Below are 16348 nucleotides of genomic sequence, written 5' to 3'. Positions count from 1 at the left end.
TCAATACTGAGTACAAGACTGAACAATGTTCCCTGGAGTCCAACATAATATAGTGGAAATGTGATTGATCTAGAAGTTAGGAGAGCTGGATGATTGTTCCTAATAAGCCACTTACCATGTGACCTTGGGCAAGTAGTTTAATATTTCTATGCAACAATGTCCTCATGTATAAAAAGAAGGTGGAATTAGATGAAGGATTTCTTAACCTATTTTTGTAAGTCAAAGGGCTTTGGTTTCCCTCATCTGCAAAATGGGGATAATAATGCTTATACTACCTAACTCACAAGGTGATTCAAGATTCTTTGAAAACCTTCAGGCTCTGTATATAAGCATTCTTCTTCTTATTATTGTCTCTAAATTCCATTACAACTCCAAGATTTTATATTTACTGCCATATTCTGTGGTCCATGTTAATTCTCCTTGACCTAACCATCTCCTCATTTGAGTTCCATAATACTAAATTATCACGGTACTCCTAAATTCTCTCCTCTATTTCTTCTGTGTGTTACTCTTCTATGTCCCACTCATTGAGTATTCCCCCAGCCTTTTCTGTCCTTTCTGTGTACTTTCTTCCCCACAAGAAGCATATCCATTTTCTGGACTTCAACTTTCACCTCTTTGCTGAGAATTCAAAATGCTTATATCTAATCCAGTCCTTTGACCCAAATCCCAATCCTGCTGTTTATTGGACCTTTTCACTGGAACTTTCCATTGTCCCTGTAAACCTATTTTACCTAAAATGAAGTTCCTTCTCATTCCTGAAAACTATCTCCTCTCCCCAGTTTTCTCATTTAAACCAATATGGCTACCCCCTGAGCTACCAAAGTTTGAAACCTCCAACTCATTCTTCTCCTTCAATTGCCAAATCCAGTCAGTCACCAAATGTTGATATTTCCTTCAAAATGCCTCTTATAACTTTTCCTGTCTCCCTGTCTTCATTGCACTGTTTCATACCCTTCATCATATACTTAGATTTTTGCAACAGATTGCTACTAGATTTCTATATCTCATTTCTTCAATTCGTCAGTCAATAAGCAGTTATTATGAGCCTATTATATAGCCTGTACTGTTCTAGGAGCTGAAAATATAAAAATATTAAAATTAAAAGCAATAGTTCTAAAAAACAATAATTCTTACTTCTTAACTCATAAGGAAATTATATCCCTATGAGGATAAAATATATTAACATAGAGAATAAATATGAAGACACAAATACAAACCAATAAAAAGTTGAACAACAAAGTAGTTGGGGAGGATGGGAAGTTTTTAGCAGTTAGGAGAATAAGGGGAAAAACAAGTATCCAGCATGAGGGTATAATGGAGAAGTATAGAATACAGCCTGGTGAGAAATGAGAGCTCCTTCCTTAAATGGAAATCTGAGGACAAGTCTCCACCCTTCAATAAGAGAGAGGGACATGAGAGAGTCTAGCATAAAATCCAACTATAACATACTACCTCTTATGACATAATTATATTCTATTACATTCATATATTACATTTTGTCAGCCATTCGTCAATCTACGGGGAGCCACTTTGTTTTTGAGTGCTAAGCCAAAAGATGACATGAATATTTTGGCTATATTAGAAATATGATACTGTCTTTAACCTCTTTGGGACATATAGTCAGTATGGAATTACTAGTTAACAGCATATTAATAGGCTAGTCACAGTTCTTCCATAATTCCAAATTATTATTAAGAATGGAGGGACCAAATTACCACTCTTATCAAAAATGTATTAGTGAGCTTGTCTTCTCATAACTGCAATAACATTGATAGTTACTCTGCCAATTTTCAGGGTGTGAGATGAAACATCAGGATTTGACATGATTTGCTTTCATGTGCATTTATCTGATTAGTAATTGTTTGCAAAAAAAATTTTTTAATATTCATATTATTTGACTACTTTGACTATTCATTGAGAGATGGTTCTTATATGTTTGGATCAATTTTGTTTTGAATATTAAACTTATTACTGACATCTAGGATTTTTTTCTCACTCAGCTGTTTTTATTCTTATACTAGCTTCATTGACTTTGTACAAAGGCTTACTAATTTTATGTCATTGAAATTATCTACTTTTGTTTTTTACAATGATGGATATTTTAGCTAGTTGAAAATTCTCATTCTAGCCACAGTTGGGAATGTTACTTCTTTTGTCCTCTATTTTTTTTTAGTGTTGTGACCTTTTATATTTGTATTGTACTTGTATTTAGAGTTTATTATGATGTATGGTATGTTATTGATCTAAGCCTCTTAAAATTGCTTTCCAGTTTGATTTTTCAACAGTCTTCCTTAAATAGGGATTCCTGCCCTCAGTAAATTTCTTAGGTATGTCATTGAGTTTATCAGACATTGGTCTGCTGCTTTGGATTGCTTCTGATTTGTGCTTATCTAGTATGTTCCATCAATTTATTTTCTATTTTTAAATCAGTACCAAGTAGTTTTGATCATTACTCCGTGGGGGCACAATTATCAATCCTTGCCTAAGGCACATATATGTCTTCTTCCAACCCTGAGGGAGACACCGTTTGACTTTCATGCCATGTCCATTTTTTAACTTTGAAGTGTGTTGTTAAAAATGGAAATGACAAATTTAGATGCAGCAAAATAAGTACCTTCTCATGTAACTAAGACAGTGAGAAAAGTAACCTCAGAAGCCTACTATTAACTAGCTATGTGATTATGGGCGAATTACTTACTCTGAATCTGAGTTTCCTCATCTGCAAAGTAGTAGTAGTTGCTTCAAAGAATTTAGAGCTATTTCTTATACTTCAACCCCTTCATAGGGCAAAAGAGAACTTTGAAACCAAGAGGGGAAATAATTTTTTCAAAGGTACACTAGTAACTGAACTATGATTTGAATGCAACCAAGTGCAATGCCATCATCTACATCCAAAGACAGCCTTCACACCATAGGTACACGGTCATAGATCTAGATGTGGAAATCACTTTGAAGGGCAGCTAGCCTAACTCCCTCCTTTTACAGATGAAGAGGAATTCCATTACTTTCCCAAGGACAGAAAGCTAGCAAGTGGTACAACCAAAATTTGAATTCAAGTCTTATAATTGCAAGTTGAGTGCTCTGGGTTCCATGTGATGTGCTAGAACTATAAACACTATATAAATGTGTTGTGGTTATCAAAATTATACAAAGGTAAATTATTATTATTAAAAACATAAAGCACTCTGTAAAGTTAGTCATTGCTGTTGTTGATAATTAGTGAAACATTAGTTTTTCAGGCTGATATTTTAGAGGGATGAAGGATAGGTTGACATTCATTAGAATGTTAGGTGGGCCAAGTTAAGAAATACCTCCATTAAATGCTAAGGAGACCCAATATAGATTCCACCTAGTATTACTTGCTTGGACTCTTATTTTCTTATTGCTAAACCACTTTTGTCTCTTTGAATGCATTAGTGTCTGGGTTGGGAAATCACGCAACATGCTCATTGTATTTCCTTTGGATTTAGGATTTTATCTGGAATATGTTTGCAAACCATTGTATTTGACAGATGCTCAAGTTTTGCTTTGTCTCCAAATGGCCAAACACCTCCTTATGTTTTGCAAGGGAACTTTTTGAAATGTCTTCTCTGCTCTAGTTGGAAACTTTTTCTATTAGCTTGGATGAGTCCTTTGGAACTAGGACCAGTTCACATTCCTAACCAAATGGTGGCAGAAGAGTACAGGAACCATAGGACTTTTCTTCTGTTTGGGTCCATCTTCATTTTGATGCATTTTGTTTGTTAGCAAAGACTGTGAAACTTGTTTCATTGTGCTATTACAGCTGGACTTTAGAAAGAAGAGCTAGTTTATCTGCTTATCTCTGTAAAATTTATTACTTTGATCCATTTGGAAGGCAAAGCCAAGACAAACACAAGTCAGTTACTGGTTCTATCGAGGTAATCATTCTGATGCTTCTTGTGGAATAGCATTTGTCCTATCCAGATGTTTTTGTTGTGAAAATATTGTCAAAAGACAAAAGCCAGGCACTGAAGTCAGAAAGAAGAGTTGTTCTTAACAGCAACCCATTTAGGGGAAGGGGGAGAAGATAAGTAAATAACCTGATCATAAGTATGACTTTTTTAATACAATCCTCAAGCCAGTGTTTTAGGAAGGACCCCAACCAATTCCAGATACGGAATTTATTTTCAATATATTAGGAAATCTGAAAACTAACACAAGAACAAGGAAAACCAGCCAACTGGATTCACACAATACTTTCATTCTAGGATTTTATGATGACAAGCAGAGTTTTGGAATTCTCTTAAAATAGTATTTCTGGGATTACATGCTTACTTATAATAAGTGCTATCATGTTTGCTTCCCCTAATTTTATTTATTCTTGGCAAGATGAATGTGCAATGGTTTATTCATAAAATCTGAAAACACTCAAATATAAAACTTTTTTAAAAAACAATTCTATCTGCATTCCTGGTTGCCTTTTAAAAAAAATCCACTGAGGATCCATTTGAGGATCATCTCCTTTAATTCTTCTGCAGCCTCCAGAGTGCCTAGAATAGTGCTAGGTTCATTTTTCTCTTTCATCCAACAATATTTTGATATTTCAATGGATTCATGATCTCATTAATGTACTTCAACCTATGGTTCAGATTACAATATATGTTTTCTTATCCCATGTAACTCTTATTTGTATCATCTAGAAAATTCTCCGCAAGAGGCCAACATTCAAGGGGACTTCTTCCAGATCTCTTAACATTCTGAAGGTACCCATGCAAAACAGAAGAGGTTCTTCTATTACTCTTTACTCTTACTACATGTCTCACTCACTTACCTTGGATGAATAGCTCTTTAATGATAACCTATGCTGCTTTTTGTCATTTGTAATATACTACAACCTACTGATGCCCACCATACATCTCTCCATTGACCTTTTGGTCAACTGCAAACTTGATTCTTAAAAGATTGTGTTATTACAACAGTCGCAACAAACTTGCACTAAAATTCTAAGATGTATCCAATGAATTGGGCCCAGAATTGAATTGGGAGAGAGTAGCAAGTGATATTGCCTTTGTAAAACTTTAAGATGTTGTCAGTGGCCCCAGTCTTCTCCCTGAAACCAAGAACAAGAATGTATTTGTTATTATATGACTGAAGATCATGGAATAATAATAACAAAAATAGCAACCATTTACACAGCACTTTAAGGATTACAAAGTGTTTTATAGAAGGAAAAGAAAGAAGCAAAGAAGGAAGGGAGGGGAAAAGAGAGGAAGGAAGGAAAGAAGGAAGAAAGGAAGGAAGGAAAGAAGGAAGGAAGGAAGGAAGGAAGGAAGGAAGGAAGGAAGGAAGGAAGGAAGGAAGGAAGGAAGGAAGGAAGGAAGGAAGGAAGGAAGGAAAGAAGGAAGGAAGGAAGGAAGGAAGGAAGGAAGGAAGGAAGGAAGGAAGGAAGGAAGGAAGGAAGGAAGGAAGGAAAGAAGGAAGGAAGGAAGGAAGGAAGGAAAGAAGGAAGTGAGGGAGGGAGGGAGGGAGGAAAAAAGGAAGGAAGGGAGGGAGGGAGGGAGGAAAAGCATAAATATCATATTTCAAGAAATCATGAAAGAAAACTACCCAGAACTCCTAGAATCAGATTGCAGAATGAAAATATAAAAAATTCTACTGGTAACCTCCTCAAAGGAACCCCAAAATAAAAGTTCCTAATAATATCATAGACAAAATTCAGATTCCAAGTCAAAGAAAAAATAATATAAGCAATCAAAAAGAAAGACTTCAAGTACCAAGAAGGCACATTCAGGATCATGAAAGTCTTAACAAGGGTCACTCCAAAGAAAAGAAGAACTTAGGATACAATACACCAAAAGGCAAAAGATAAAGGCTTCCAATTATGAATGATCTAGTTGGCAAAACTAAATATAGTACTATAGATGGAAAAAAATAGAGCTCTGATGAAATAGAGGATTTCCAAGCATTCATGGTGAAATGGTCAGAATTAGTCTAACTTGATTCTTTGAAACAAAGTTAAAATTCTGAAAATCAAAAATGAGATTAAGAATAATTAAAGGCAAAAAATGAATTATTAATAAAGGTAGGAGCTGGATTTTAAAAAATACTAATAAAATAGATTAGCTAATTGATTAACTAAGATTGGTTAGCTTATATTATTTTTAAAGGAAAGAAAAGCTTAATTTTTCATATCAAAAGTGAAAAAGAAGTAATAATAATTGAAAAAGCAATAAAAGAAATTATCACAAGCTCCTTTCCCCAATCATAGTCTAATGAAATTGACAACTTAAAGGAAATGTATGAAAACTTTAAAAATATATAATACTCAAGTTAACAAGAGAAGAAATAGATTGTTTAAATAATTCAATATCAGAAAAATAAATTTATCAACCTGTAAGAAGAGGATCACTGATATGATGGTTTCCTTAGAAACTCTAAAGCATCAACTAAAATTAATTGTAACAATGAATTCAGCAAAGATATAGGATATAAAATAGAGACACATATGTCATCAAACATGCTTTATTTCTGTCAGTCCAGTGTGCACTAATATTTAGATAACTAATTCCATCATGTTTAGGATCATAAGATCATATTTTTAAAGCAGGAAAGAACTTCAGAGACCATTAAGTCCAACTGTATTTTATAGGTGAGGAAACTGAGACACCAAGGGCTCAAGTGGTTTACCAGAGTCCTTTAGTTAGTTCCCAACTCAAGACTTAAACTCTGATTTTCTTAACTCCAAAGTCGGGCATTCTACCTACTATATTCCCTATCTGTCTCAGATGGCATCAACCCCATCATTAGTAGATAGTCTTTTTACATAAGAATTTACCATGACCAACCTTCTCTGATGAGAAACATGAGTCAGTCAATTAAATATATTTGAAACATTATTTTAATGGTATCCAACACCTATCTTAATTTCTTCAAAGAGTAGGAATTATGGACTCTCCTTCCTTTGCATATTCCAGAGCACCTAACAGTGCCAGATGCTAAAGAGCTAATTAATAAATGTTTTGTTAAGTGGAAGAAGAATAACAGAATTCAATTGTTAAGGACACATAATTAGTAATAATGGGATATTTTCTCGCCTCAAGTGATTATTTCCATAATGGCTAATTTATCTAAATTTTAGAATTTTAATCTTATCAAGCACAAAAGTCTCTCTAAAGCACAAACCATTCAATAACAGTATTCTGTTCTATTTTTGCCCAAATGCAAGCAGAAGACAAAGAAAAAAAGCATTAGAATATTGACGAAATAAAATTTTATTTTTTTGTATGCGTGATCTCTTTAGGGGTGATAAGGATACAATATTTCTCAGAACAGAAAACAATATTCAATAAGATAATAGCCTCCTTTTCCAAAATAAGAAAGTTAATTTTTCAGGCAAAAATTCATGGCATATGTTTTATTTTCAACACACCCACTTCCTACTTGCCTTTTCTTTGTTTCACCAGATAAACTTGTGTCTTTTTTTTTTCTTCAGACAATCAAAACTCTGTAATTCAATGCTGATTTTTGTGGTTGTTTGGCCTTTGCTGCCAGGAAGCCCAAAGCTAAATTTGGAGCTCAGCTTTAGCAATTCACTCAGCTCAGGTGCCCAGTAACATCTCTACATCTTCTCTCTTTAAGTGGATTTTCTTCTGTTATTATAATAACAAAATTAAAGTCCTACAATGCTTCATCATGGGATAGATGTGATCATACATCCTTAAAAGTAGAGTCCAAACCCAAGCAGGTTTTACAATGTTGGAATGACCCAATGATACAGTGTATCTTTCAATCAAGCAACAGCCTGGCTAGGAGACTTAGTATCAATAATTTTGCTGTAGGGAGACAAACTTTTTTGCTCATGCCAATATGTGAAGGGATCTACTGAAATGGAATGAAGTTGCCATCTGTACCAGTGGAAGGAGAACCTAAACCCACAAAAGCATAGCTCCTTGAGGATTGAGCTAAGCACAATTTAAATTCTTCCAAAACTTTATAATGTACAAAATGCTTTCCCCACCAACAGTACTATGAAATCGATGTTTTATAATTATCATCCTCATTTTAAAATCAGATCTTTGATTTCAATATTATGAGGAACTCCTCGTAAGGAAACTCCCTCTACCAATACAAATCTATATTTGCGCTGTACTTTAGAGTTTTATAGTATTTCCAGGTCAACTGAGAAATTAAGTGACCTACTCATGATCACATAACCAGTGATGCATCTTGAACCTGGGTCCTGACTCAGGTCAGTTTTCTATATAACTGCAATACTGTCTTTAACGTAAAAAATAAAATGAAATGCCCATTTTATGGATGAAAAAATTGAGAACGAAGGAGACTAAACTGACTTGCCTATATTCCTTAATGAAGATATTTTCTCCTTTTAAGTCTTTTGAAATAAAGAATTGAGGACATAATTCATGCATTAAAAATAAATATATTTTCATTCTTCTTAGAAGTCTCCGTTATTTTCATAGGTAAGTTATGATAAAAGATTAATATTCAACAATAAGACAAGGATGATAAATTGGGTAGAACTGACAGCAGCATTAGATGGAGATAGAGGCAAGAATATAATGGACACTGGGGAGATAAAGCAATATGGGACAGAGACCCCAAGGAAAAGGCTATGTTTCAGGGATGGTATTCTAGTCCTGGGAAGCTAGGTGGTACAGTGGATAGAGTGCCTGGCCTGAAGTCAAGAACACTCATCTTCAAACACTTACTAGCTTGTGTGACCCTGGGCAAGTCACTTAATCCTCTTTGTTTCAGTTTCCTCATCTATAAAAATGAGATGCAGAAGGAAATGGTAAAACACTCCAGGACCTTTGCCAAGAAAAAACCCAAATTGGGTCACAGAGTTGAACACAACCGAATAATGACTGAGCGACAATAACAACGGCATTCTAGTCCTAGGGAAGACAAACAAATAAAGCTGCTTCCAAGTCCCTGAGTAACCAGGGCATCAGTCAAAATACAAACATAGGGGATGAACAACATTGCCTTACTTCTGAGCCACTTGGGTCCATGGAATCCTAGGGTTTTTCTTGTCCAGGCTTAGTTTGGTCTCAAGATCTGAGGTGGGGCTGAGCTTGGAGGTGGGAATTATGTGGCTCCAGGTGACCAGTCTGGAAGGATGTTAGTAGAAGCATCCAAACTAGTTATTACTTTGAGAGTTGGGCATCTCATTTTCTGTCTCTGCTCTCACACTGAGTTTAAGAATAAATTCTGTTTATACTGCATGGAAAATGATCCACAGTTGGCATTTTCAAGCAAGTACCTACTGTTTGCAATGTGTGAAGGACGAATTAAGGCACTGGGAGATGCAAAAACAAATTAAATAGTGCCTTCCTTCAAGCAGCTTACCTTACTTCAAAGGATAAAAAATAATAGAGCACTAACAGCTGAGGGAATTAAGAAAGGCCTCAGTTTAATGCTTAGGCAGGCCCTTTACTAAAATGAATAAATATCCTTTCCTGAGCCTATTAGATATAGGAAGTCTAGGCAGTGGGGGTACACCAGAAGATTTAGTGGTGAAAGGCTGGGTGATCATGATTGCAGAACTTGTTCCTTTATTTGTGAAATAGAAGAAAAGATAGTATTGCCTAGCCATTCATCAGAATTTATGACTGCTTGGATGTAGAAAATACAAGAATGCATGGCTCAGGTATGGTAATCTACAAGCTCTCCTTCTCTGAATAGCTTTAAAAATAGGATGTAACTCTCTTCCTAGGCTGTGCAGAGGTGATCTCAGTCTGTCCAAGACCATCGTTTGCTATTCTGACTGTCTGTCATGACATAAATTCAACTTCAAGAACATTTTCTCTTTTCCTGAAGAATTGCTAGTTGGGCAAGTAGGCTCTCTAGCTCCAGTGCTTTGTCAAAGTAAGTAGTTTTCGTCTTCCTATAAAAAAGATAGTCTGTTTTCAGACCAAGAAAAGTTTTCCCATAGCTATGAATGACTTCCTTGAATAAAAGAAAATTTGTCTTTAATCATCTCACTAAACTCAAGCTGAGTCAAAAGTTTTACAGAGCTTTTTTTCACTAATTCTTCTACCCTGGCTGGGGGTAGGGAGTGAGCGGGGAGGAAGAGACTTAACTACAGAAACACCTCAGAGATATTGTGGATTTAGTTCCAGAACACCACAATAAAGTGAATATCTCAGTAAAGTAATTCACATGAATTTTTTGGTTTCCCAGTGCATATAAAAGTTATGTTTCTATTATACTGTATATTAAGTGTGCAATAGTATTATGTCTAAAATAACGTATATACATTAATTGAAAGTATTTTATTGCTAAAAATTGCTAACCATCATCTGAGCCTTCAGTAAGTCATAATCTTTTTGCCAATGGAGGGTCTTGCCTAGATGTTGATGGCTGCTGAAGGATCAGAGGTGTGGTGGCTGAAGGTTGGGGTGGCTGTAACAGTTTCTTAAAATAAGACAATGAAGTTTGTCACATCGATTGCCTCTTGCTTTAATTTGAACACATAGAGCCCCCTATAGGGCTACTAACTGGTCTAATTTCGATATTGTTGTGTCTCAGGGTATAGGGAGGCCTGAGGAGAGGGAGAGAGCTGAGGGAACAGCTGGTAGGTAGAGCAGTCAGAACATACAACATTTATCCATTAAGATAACTGTCTCATTTGGGTGCCCCAAAACAGTATTACAATAATAACATCAAAGATCACTGATCACAGATCACCATACCAGATATAATGAAAGTGAAAAAATTTGAAATATTGTGACAATTACCAAAGTGTGACAGAGACACAAGGTGAGTACATGCTGTTCAAAAAGTGACACCAATAGACGTGCTTGATGCAGGGCTGCCACAAACCTTCAATTAGCAAAGGGGTAAAAAAGCAATTATCTGTGAAGAGCAATAAAGCAAAACAGAACAAAACAAGGTTTACCCAGCAGAGGTACTTCTAAAGTCTCTGCTTTGGTAGCAACAAAGCATTTCAACTGAAAATTTAATAAATAAACATTTCTTTCTCTAGTAGCTTTGTTCAAGGCATCATTAAGCACCTAAAAACCTAAACTTGATGAAGGGGAATTACTCCAAATTTTACTATCTGGACAATCACTTTGTGGATTTTTGCTGTAACAGATGATAGTAGCATATACCTGTTTTTCACTAGATGTTGCAGAAAAAATTACCCCATTTTTGTCCTAGGAATGACATACACACACAAAAGAGTGCGTGCAAAGTGCACAGAGGAAGGAAAATATATATTTACCATACATCAAAACTGCTCCACCTGTAGGACACTGACCTTAAAAGTACTTAATAGTCATATAAGTACTTTAAGATTTCCAAAGTCACCAGTTCTCATTTGATTTGGTCCTCAAAATTACCTTGTAAAGTAGGTAGATGTTATTGTTACCCAAATTTTATAGATGAGCAAACTGATTTGCCAAGGGCCACAAACCTAGTAAATTTCTGAAGAAGGCAACACTATGCCACCTAACTGTCTTATTCAACAATCTGCAAATGAAGGCAAAAGAGAAGGAACCATTTAAATTCAAGGTCAGGTGATGCCGCTTAAGATGAAAATATAAAAGGTCACAAATAAGCCCAGCTTACACACATATTAGAGGGCAAAGATCTAAAATAGTTAGCAAATTGAATAAATGGAAATAGAGTTTTTATTAATATAGATCCACTCCTTAAGCACAATCGTCATGGAAAGAATTTCATACATCTAGCAAGGGAGAGGTTCCATCTCTTGATATTTCCTATTTCAATAGCAATTGAAAGCCCAGAAAGATCTGTCATTTGTGTGACCGGTCATGTAGTGTTAAGGAATGACCATTGCTTCATGCATAGAGTCAGAGGGCCTGCCTGGAGCCCTCCCACTGATACTTAATAGCTATGTGACCTTGGGCAAGGAACTCAACATCTTCTAGTCAGTTTCCTCATCTTTCATGTAAGAACTGAAGAGTCTGCTTCATTGAGTTGTCATAAGGAAATGATCTGAAACCAGAAATTTCAGACTACTTAGACAGAGAGTATGAGACAGAGGACAGAGGCAGTGGACTAGGGGCTAAGAAGGCCAGAATATGCTCACCAAACCTTAAAGCCCTTTAGAAATATGAAGAATTATTATTATCCTTAATAATAATTCTGACTCTACCACCAGTAGTTATATGACCTTGAGCAAATTGCTACATCTTGTGGGACCTCAGTTTTTTCATCCATAAAAAGAGGGCACTAGACATTTTATGAACCTATGATTTCATTACTTTTACGTTCAGTGTCAGAGATGTGAGATGCCTAGATACAGAATTCTGGGCAATTCTTTAAATGAAGCAGAAGTTGGCTTGAAAAACAGTTGCATCTGCTAACTAGGGATCTGCCATTGAGCTTGAGGGGCCCAATTCTTATTTTACTATTCTGATATACTCATTCAAAGCTGATCTCAGAACTAATCTGGATCTGATATTAGTAATGATTTCCATGGGCGGTTCAATTAAGGAAAATGAAAACAAGATGGAAATTTGGTTGGCTCTTTGTTTAATGAGAAGATTACCAAATTTGGAGTCAGAAGACCTGAGTTTGAGCAATGACTTGAACACTTACTGTTCAGCTAGGTGGCTCAATGTATAGAGAGCAAGACCTGGAGTAGGAAGACATAAATTCAAATCCAGCATTAGGCACTTACTAGTTAGTAACCTTGGAGAAGTCACTTAAACTGTTTGCCTCAGTTTCCTCAATTATAAAATAGAGATAATAATAGCACTTCTCTCACAAGTTTATTGTGAAGATTAAATGAGGTAATAGTTGTAAAGTGCTTGGCATGGGACCTGGCTAACCCTGAACAAGTTACTCATTTTCTCAGTGCCTCAGTTTCCTTATATATAAAATGGTACTTGTACTATCTAAACTCACAGAATTGTTATGATAAAAAGATTTCATAATCCTTAAAGTGATACAGAGATATGAGCTAATGTCATCATTATTATTATAGCAGTGGGAATGAAAACCTAAAGAAACTCCCATGAAGGGTTAAGCTATTCTGTTAGTTGCTGCTTCTGCTGCAAAAATCTAATTTTTTTTTCCATCTGCAGGAGTCTGCTTTATGTTCATCATTTCCTTTAGAGATCTGCAGCCAGCCACCTCCAATTAAAGCTAAACAAATTCTAGAGTCCAATGGGGATATCACTTCCGATTAAGGATTAACGTACTTTGGCATGAGGCTGTCAATTTCAATCCATTTAAATCAAACTGAAATGTCAAACCACTTACCATATGGTTTATCCATATCTAATTCTGAAATTGGGGACAAAACAGCTGAAGTGCTCCTAAAGTGGAATCAATCCACATATACTAAGTGTAATAGAGAGTTCTTAAAGACACAAACCCTGGCCACATACTCAGCCACATCTTTGCCTGAACTCTCTTTCTTACCTCAATATTCTGATACAAACAATACCAAATACAAGACAAATTCAATTGTGTTGACAGAATGAAGTCAAAAGAATCTTAACACAACAAAGTGACGAAGAGTTTACATTAATTAATTAAATGAACAAGACACTATGCTAGGTCCAGGGGAAATAAAGACAAAAATGAAACAACTCCTGTCCTCAAGGGGCTTCCACTCCCATGATTGCCTGGGTGGTCTCTGAGTTGCATACCAGAGACCAAAAAATGACTTGCCCATACAATGAGAGATTTGTACCCCTACTTGCTTCGTAAGAGATAGAATCATATGAGGCTGAGAGCAAGATGCAATTGCTATAAAACCTAGCTTTTGTTTTCATCAGAAAATAGCAATAGCTTATGATTTACAAAAAACTTTATATATTGCATTTGACACTCACAACAACCCTAGGGGCTTTGTAGAAAAATAAATTGAGGTTCAGAGGGTTTAAATGACTTGCCCATGGTCACACGGTCGATAAGTTCCAGAGATGGGTTTTAAGCCCAGTTCTCTCTTGTCTTCAGGTTCTATGCTCTAGCACATTCTTCAATGTTTAACATAGACAGAGAGAGAGAGAGAGAGAGAGAGAGAGAGAGAGAGAGAGAGAGAGAGAGAGAGAGATGGATGGATGGATGGATGGATGGATAGATGGATGGGTGTGTAGATGGGTGGGTAGAGAGACAGAGACAGAGAAAGAGAAGGGGGGATCCATTTATTAAATACTTATATGCCAAGCATCTTACTAAATGCTGGGGATACAAATGCCCTCAATGAGCTTATACTCTACTTGGGGGAAAAAATTTAAAAGGATCTGAAAGCGGAAGAGAAGGTATCCCAGTAGGAGTGAGGTCCAAAAAATCTGGGGTGAATAAACCAAATTACTCACAATATGAAAAAGAATTTATTAATCATCAGCATGCAAGATACTGGCACTTGGATTTCAAAGCTCTCTCTTTACATGAGCCTTTTCTCACGGTGAGACTGAAAACTCCTTGATGACATATGTGTTCATATATTGCACATAGTAGGTGCTCAATGATGACAATATAAAATGACAAGCAAAATGTGGTCCCTGCTCATAGGTACAGTCCATATAATACAATCAGGATGATGTGGCCTAAATACATGAGAAGTTACATAGCAGAGCAAGTGAAATGAATCATGTAGATAGTAAGTACTATTAGTTTAGAATAAGGAGAGACATTTGTGTGTTCAACTGGTCTGGGAAGGCTTCCTGGAAAAGGAGGACTTTCTAAGGATGGGCAAAGTTTAGATAAACAGAATGGAGAAGGGAAGCCAAGCTATCCTGGAGCCGGCAAGAAAAAGCTGGTAGAGACAGGAAAGTGAATTGTTAAAATGGAAATCAGCAAATGCTACAAATCAGGGCTTGGTTTATTGTTTTGTTGCTTGTCTAGACTTAAGAAAGTGATGGGGGAAATGTTAAATACATAAGTGTATATATTCATACCTATGTGTGTATCTGTTTGTACATATGTGTGTGTATTTAACTTTAAAGTATGTCGTGCATACATTATTTGACAGAGATTGTTAAATATTTATTATCACTGGCAGAAAGGCACCATTTGAATTGATCTAAAGTAAAATTGACTGCCCCATGAAGTAGTAAATTTCCCATCACTAGAAGAACTTCAACAGAGGCAGAACGAACATGCCTTCAGTGTTGTAGAGGGTGAATTCCTTTTTCAGTCATGGTTTAAAGTACATGATCTATGGTTCACTGTGGGGAAAGGGAGAGGAGAGGTGTGTGAAGGAGCTAAGCAAAGGCATGGAAGCAAGTCTGGACAATTCTCAGGCTCATGAACGTTAGGTATAGTCTGCATGGCACAGAAAGATACTACAATATCAAATAAAATTCCATAGAAGCCAGTTGTGCCATGGTTCTTCACTAACGTCTAAATTTGGTTATGTAGTGATTTAGTGACATCTCACCAAAATATAGCAAATAAACTCACGAGAAAAAGGCTGGTATTATAAACTAAGCCTATAAGTTAGAATTGTCCTGACCTTCAATGTCAGCATTATGGAAGTGATTTACTCATAAAAATACCTTCTGGGATTCATATCAGGTCAAAAACAGAGCCCAAAAGTCAGCCTACTCCCACATCATCACACAAGAGGAATATTAACAATACTGCTGATACACACTCATACCAGGCAAGGGAAAAGTAAGGAAGAAGACCTGGAACTGGGAAGGAGCACCGAGTCTAGAACATCAACAACATCAGGTAACCCCTGGCCCAAAATTTGATGTACACATATAACATGCACAGATATTGTCTCTTCCCTTTCATCATACCCTCCAGCACTGTGACCTCTCTCTGATTGGCTGCTGGTCCATCTCAGAACCTCAGTTTTAAAGAGTATGCCCATGTCTGCCAAGTCTTCATTACACTCAAAGCTGTGCTACTGACTTTCTGGACTTTCTCTACCATGTCACAGAATCATCTTGATTTTGGAAGTTCATCCTGGACATCTCACACTGGAAGTACCCTCCACTCCTTTGTCTGCTCCCTCTGACTGTCTGGCTCCTCCCCAAATGCCCATTTGAAGGAGGATGCTTAGGTCAACCATGTCTTCATTCCTCTCCAAACTCTCTAGACTCCTCTACCACTCTCCAGCATAGGCATTCCCTTCCTTCCTTCTCTCCTTCCCTTTTCATCTTTCTTTTATATACTATATTCCCCAATTAGAATATCAGGTGCTTGAAGACAGGGACCGCTTGTGTTCATCTTCTCACTGATCAATACAGTACTTGGCACATAGGAAATGCTTAATAAATGCTTACATGTCCCTATAGATTTGGGAGGGTAGAATTTTATCACAATAGCTTCAATTAGCCCACAGTCATGATGTGGTTGGAGCTACAATTCATTGAAGAAAGCCACAAAATAGGCAGACCAAGACTCTCAGATGACTTGAGCCAGAATG

General features: G+C 36.4%; 1 long non-coding RNA gene across 1 annotated transcript in view; it reads right to left on the bottom strand.

Annotated features, from left to right (window-relative positions):
- Nucleotides 1-1142: 1142 nt before the first annotated feature.
- The window catches only part of LOC140511276 (uncharacterized), a 52617-nt gene continuing 37411 nt past the window's right edge, over nucleotides 1143-16348 (bottom strand). Inside the window, exon 4 of the long non-coding RNA XR_011969486.1 lies at nucleotides 1143-5074. This is a non-coding gene — a long non-coding RNA (uncharacterized lncRNA). The remainder of the gene's footprint in view (nucleotides 5075-16348) is intronic.

Source organism: Notamacropus eugenii, chromosome 6 (assembly GCF_028372415.1).
Source record: "Notamacropus eugenii isolate mMacEug1 chromosome 6, mMacEug1.pri_v2, whole genome shotgun sequence".
Classification (NCBI taxonomy): Eukaryota; Metazoa; Chordata; class Mammalia; order Diprotodontia; family Macropodidae; genus Notamacropus; species Notamacropus eugenii.
The sequence above is the reverse complement of the archived record's forward strand: the minus strand, read 5'-3'. Positions and strand labels throughout refer to the sequence as shown.